The sequence below is a fragment of the Papaver somniferum genome, chromosome 11, assembly GCF_003573695.1.
Source record: "Papaver somniferum cultivar HN1 chromosome 11, ASM357369v1, whole genome shotgun sequence".
Taxonomy (NCBI): domain Eukaryota; kingdom Viridiplantae; phylum Streptophyta; class Magnoliopsida; order Ranunculales; family Papaveraceae; genus Papaver; species Papaver somniferum.
In genome coordinates this window covers 47989730-47995530 of record NC_039368.1, presented here as the reverse complement: position 1 = coordinate 47995530, position 5801 = coordinate 47989730, and the positions used below count along the sequence as shown (strand labels likewise).

At 32.8% G+C, this 5801-nt stretch overlaps 1 long non-coding RNA gene across 1 annotated transcript; it reads left to right on the top strand.

Moving 5' to 3' along the window:
* Window positions 1–1450: 1450 nt before the first annotated feature.
* Window positions 1451–2434, top strand: LOC113321292. The gene is made up of 3 exons (XR_003346596.1): window positions 1451–1566; window positions 1746–1785; window positions 2118–2434. It is a non-coding gene; the product is annotated as an uncharacterized LOC113321292 (long non-coding RNA).
* Window positions 2435–5801: the final 3367 nt, after the last annotated feature.

Sequence of the window (5801 nt, the reverse complement as noted above, 5' to 3'; positions counted from 1 at the left end):
GAGAATGATCATGTTAAGGTATGTGTCAATATAGACCGTACCAATACTTTGAGAAGAGGAGGCAAAGCAGTAATAAATGCAAGGCTTTCCCGGTGGATAAAATTATTTTATGAAAGGAAACCCGGTGGTATCTGCACAAATTGTTATGTAGTCAAGCACTGCAAAGGAGCATACAAATATGCAGTTAACTTTCTAAAAAAGGCACATGAGAAGCCTTATTTATTTGGCAAAGGGAGCAACATTAGGAAGAATATAGCTATTAACTCCACAAACTGTTAGAACATTGCTCGGTCGAACTCACAAGTGTTGCTATATCAAGCTTATTGTCAAATTTTGTTGTCAAAACTATATCTTGATTTTTAGTCTACAATTAGTTAAGTCTCGGTCTAGGATAGTGGAGTTGAGAAATGAGTCAGTCATCATTTGCGTTCCACCGTTTGAAGGCAAAGATCAAACGAAGCTTTTGGAGAACTTCATCAACATAAGGTAAGTGAAGACTGGACCATCTATTTCTCAAGTTATATTCACTTTTCTATCTTAAGACGATTGTCGCATAAATAATTAGACTAGCTTGCATAGAAAAGAATTTCGAGTCGAAAACTAATCATTTAGTTTACGAATTTCTCGAAATATAATAACTAAGCTTAATGAACATTTTTTCATACTTGATCAAATTCGGTGGAGAACAATTTATTGTATGGAACCAAATCATGATTCGAGTTCATGATTCGAATATAGCCTGGAACAGTGATAAGTGTCATTGTTGTTACTCAAAAATGTTTCGAATTGATTTAGAGAAATATATAACTATTATATTCGGAATACAAAACAGTGTTATCAGTCTTGTTATTCCCGTTTTGTAGTCTTAATATCACATAACAATATGATATTTTTCTCCCCCTTAGTCAATGCTTTACTCTTTCGTTAGATATAATGTTTAAGTACAATTTTCTTTCCTAGTGATTAAAAATCACTTGTTTACTCCATATATTTCTCCCCTTTTTTGTCACAAAATGACAAAGGTTCAAGCAAATAAAGGACAAACCGAAATGATCTTACAAATCTATATGACTTATATACAACCTATAAGAGTTAAGTACGAAGATTTCACACATCATTTTAGATAACCAATATTAAAACCGAAACTACAAAAGTAATTTGGTTTCAACATCTAACTAGATGATAATTGAAACTCAATACTCAATTCTCATTCACTCTGAACACACAAAACTTTGATGTGGACTGAGAGTATTACAAAATAAAACTTTCTCTTTGATTTTGGACCACAAGGCCACACTATTAGTGAAAACAAAGATAACTTACCCCACCTTCACAAAACTTGCACAAGCCCCTCCACAGTTCCACTTTCTACAACTGCCCCACACTTCCCACTTTCGGTTAATCCTAAATCGTGAATAAAAATCAAACAGACATCACCTTGCCATAGAATCGCATATACCAGAGATCATCATAAATTAATCGATCGGTCTTCTTCATCAACTCAACCCTTTCTTTCTCTGCATTTCTACGATTTTATTATTATCTTCATGGATTCACATGTATCTGGTACTGATTTCGACTCTCTATTTCTACGTGTAGGTTATTATCTGATTCTCTTCAAATTGGAGGATAATTAATTTTTTTATATTCCAATTCTACTAATTCAAATTACATTTTTACTGCCTTTAAGTTTTTTTTTTTTGATCAATTATACTCACTTTAAGTAGTTGGTTGCTGATCGATAGAGTCCTGGTGGCACTGATTCATCTTGCATGTTTAAAAAAGGTAACGGTTTTTCTTTGTGTTTGGTGGTTTCCTATATCTTTTAATTAATCTATTAGGGATTTAATCTGATGATACATTGAGTTGCCATAGACAATCAATTTTTAAGTGGATTTCTAGACCTAAATCCCTTAACCTGTAAAACTGTTAATGATTAAAACCTATTTCGTTCAGACATGAGAATTGGGTAAAGCCAAAAGGATCAATTTATTTATTGGTTGATTGAGTATATTTCATATGATTAGTTGAGTAGCCTGCAACTTCTAAAATTCTTACTTTGAGCTAATGATACGACATTTTGAGGTTAGGACAACAATCATTTTTGTTTGCTACAGAAACACTTTCAGAGCCTTCCACCATCGGATATGCGCCAAAGTTGCAAAAGTGCCTTAAAGAGTTGCATAAAAAAAAATGGTATGAAAGTGTATATAGTGATGGAAGGAGAAAATGAGTCAATGAGCGGTGGGTTTCCTACACTTGGTATACCAATTGCACCAACGAACTTTTGAAGGATGGTACAGGGGGGCACAATTGCAAACAACTATAAAGTTGATAATGCAGTATCTAACAAAGGGCAGGGAGCGTGGTAATTCAGAAGGAAGGATATGGTATTCAGGAGGGAGCTGATAGTGTTTTAAGTTAGAATTTTGATTGGCGTTTTGTTTAATGATATGTCTATGAATTTTATTGCAGAAATCTTTTCTTCATACTGTTATTGAGGTCTATGCAAAGTGTGGAGAAGAAAATATTGTAGTAATTTAATTATTGTTGACCTTGAATGAAATTCATCCTCATTTTGTAAATTGCAAAAAAAATTTGCAAAAATAAATAAATATATATGACAAAAATTTGTACCTGGAGAAAAAAGAAAAGGAGATTAGCATCTCAATTGTAGAAATATCATACAAAATGGTACACATTATAAAAGAAACTTGTAACTATAGTTATGTGTAACATTGGTGAATCAAATTTTCTTACTTGATGCATAAAAACGTACAAGCAAATTAGAGAATAGTGTCACCCGGTGTGGAGCACGGGTTACCATCTAGTGTTATCAAGGAAACAATTTTCTGAAGTAATTTTCCCTAATAGGTCAACAAATCGACTGAGATACTCAATTTTTTTGGTGAACCAGATTGACCAAAAAATTTGGTTTACGGTTCGTACACATACACAATCGGTTCATTCGGCAAGACCAAAATAAAGATCATAATTAACTTTATTTTTTTCATCAGGTTTTAATTATTCATACAATAACTTAGACCTTTCCCTTTAGACAAGACAAACATTAGGTTAGTTAACTAGTTTTTCTTGTCAAGGCATTCGATTAGACTTGAATAACCGAATCCTCCAATTGATAAGTCTAACTAAGATCAGAATTAACTTAGTTTCTCTTATCAGGAATCAATTGGACTAAACAAATGATCCCGTATTTTGTTAAGACGGATACAATAGATACAAACCAAAATAAATTGACTCGCACAATTATTTTCTTAACCGTAAGCAATTGAAACAAATACATACATTACAACACTGCAATTGCACCGAGTTTCGTTAAGCAAAAATACTTGATACCCAACAATAAAGAAGATACCAAACTATAATCCCAATAAATTGACACAATTTTTCTTAACCCGAAACAATTGAATCACATAAACAATCCATACACAATAATTGAACATATCAATTGCACCAAAATTTTGTTAAGCAAAAGCAAAATATTTGCAATATAAACAGGCTTTTCTTAAACAGGAAAACGATTAACTAACAAATAAAATCGTTACCTCAATTTCCGCAGCCACTACTCTCCAGAAAGATATCTCATTAAGCACAAGTTCAAATACGAACTCTCCCCAATGTGTTGTCATCCTCTCGCAAGAACAAAAGAACAACAACAAAATCAACCTTTACCAGAGAAAGGTTGAATCAGTTTTAACCAATGTGTGCCAATAGCAAAGGTTTAAAACCCAGAACACGTATGTTATGCTAAACACAACTCATGTAAACATAAATTGATTCAACACATTGTGACTTTTCACATATGAGTTTCAATCGGAACACCTTATGATCCTTTGATAAAGCCTACCAACGTGGGCTAGAACTTAATCCCGCTAAATCAAAAACCCACACAAATCATAAGGGTTACACCATATGATATCGAATATTAAGGTTAATAAAAACCGAAATCAAACATCTTATAAACCGAAAACACATAGAAAAAATATAAGCATTCATACACAGGCTATGTAATTGGAAACTATCACATCAAATAAAAAATTATTATAATAATTTTATTCATAATAATTTTAGGCTATCCTCCACCGATGTTGTACCGATTCTTGATTTTTAAAAATATACCCCTAGTGGCTCTCTTTGTTTTTTCATAATAATAATGATAGTTTTATTCAAAATATACCTTATACAATAATATCGAGATAAATCAATACACTGATATCTATTTTCTGAAGTAGAGACTCAATTGTAAATCAAATCTCTTCATGATGTTGAGATCTCTTTTGGTTGATAAGAACAATTCTCTGAATTCCTTGATCAAAGAATAATTCCTCAACCTTGAGTAAGTTAGGTTCTCCTTCGTTTAATCTTTTCAGAAGTAATTCTTGTTGCTTAAGAAGATGAGCTTGAACTAGTAGAGATTTCTCAAGAGAACACTTCAACATCATAACCTATAACTTTATTTTCGCACAAGTTCGTGCCATTTTGTGAAACTATTTTTCATAATTGATCATGGAATATGAAAGACTGATATGATTGCAAGAGGTGGTTCCGTTTCCATTAAATTTATAGAACTCGTAAGGATCACAAGCCATTTTTTCAGCATACCTTTTCGAAACCCTTGCAGAAAGCTTTGCACGGTAATCTGTATTGTACATAATTCTTGTTCCAGAGGAATAAACAAGATTTTTCTCTTTAAGACTCAAAGATTACCGAAACTTATAAATAGTTTCCAAAGACTTGGTCACCGATTATGGAAATAAAAAATATTCTCCTTTAATATAGAATAAACAACAAATTTAAATATTAAAGATTTTAAGAAAGTGCCTTCCTGTGAATACTTCCATAGATCTCGCAAGTTTTTAGACTATTGTGCTACATACACTGAACTCATCAAACAATAGTTTGAGCACTTCACGAGTCAGAGTATTTAATCAAGATGCTAACTATCTAGTTGAGACAAATTATTATCTTCAAGAGTTGTAGAGAATTTTCTTTTATCTGATCTCTTAGGGATTGGTGCAGCTACGACGTGGTCGAACCACATCTCTTAGGGATTGGTGCAGCTACGACGTAGTCGGGCCACATACTCCAAGTATGTGGCCCTTCTAGAACGATTAAAGAGATTTGGAAGGGGAAATTTTTTTAGTTAGTTAGGTATTAAAAAATAAAGAGGGGCTACATACAAAATGTATGTGGCCTGACCACATCGTAGCCGGGGAGCTTAGTGGTCTTGCTTCTCTTATAAAACGGACCAAAATTATCATAAAAGAGAATATCATCAAGATATGAAGGTATTACCTTATGTATTGATGAACTTGGTATCGGATTTATAGGTTTAAATAAAAAGATTGTGGTGTATTTGGGTACCCTCGTCTTTTCAGATTCTGACATTGATGTTGAGGAAGTCTCACAATACATTAAGTTGTTTGACCATCTCTTAAAGGGAAAAAGACCGACATCGTTTCTAAATCCGTTTCTGACTCTTCTCTATCAAGAAAATAATAAACTGAGAAAGATCGTTAAAGGTTATGATTGTGATTACCATTCATTACAATCCCTCCTTAAGGATCGTGAAGAATAAGCACATTCAAGGAACCTAGAATGCGAAAGACTTTGTAATAATCTCATTATGTTGGAAGAAAAACTTGCAAGGAAGGATGAAACATTGAACTCTCAACAAATTTGTTCTAAAGACATAGAAACTGTTTTTCTCACTCGAGAAAAACAACTTAAGGTTGATTTAACTACTGTTAACGATAATATCGTGTTAATTGTTGGAAGAA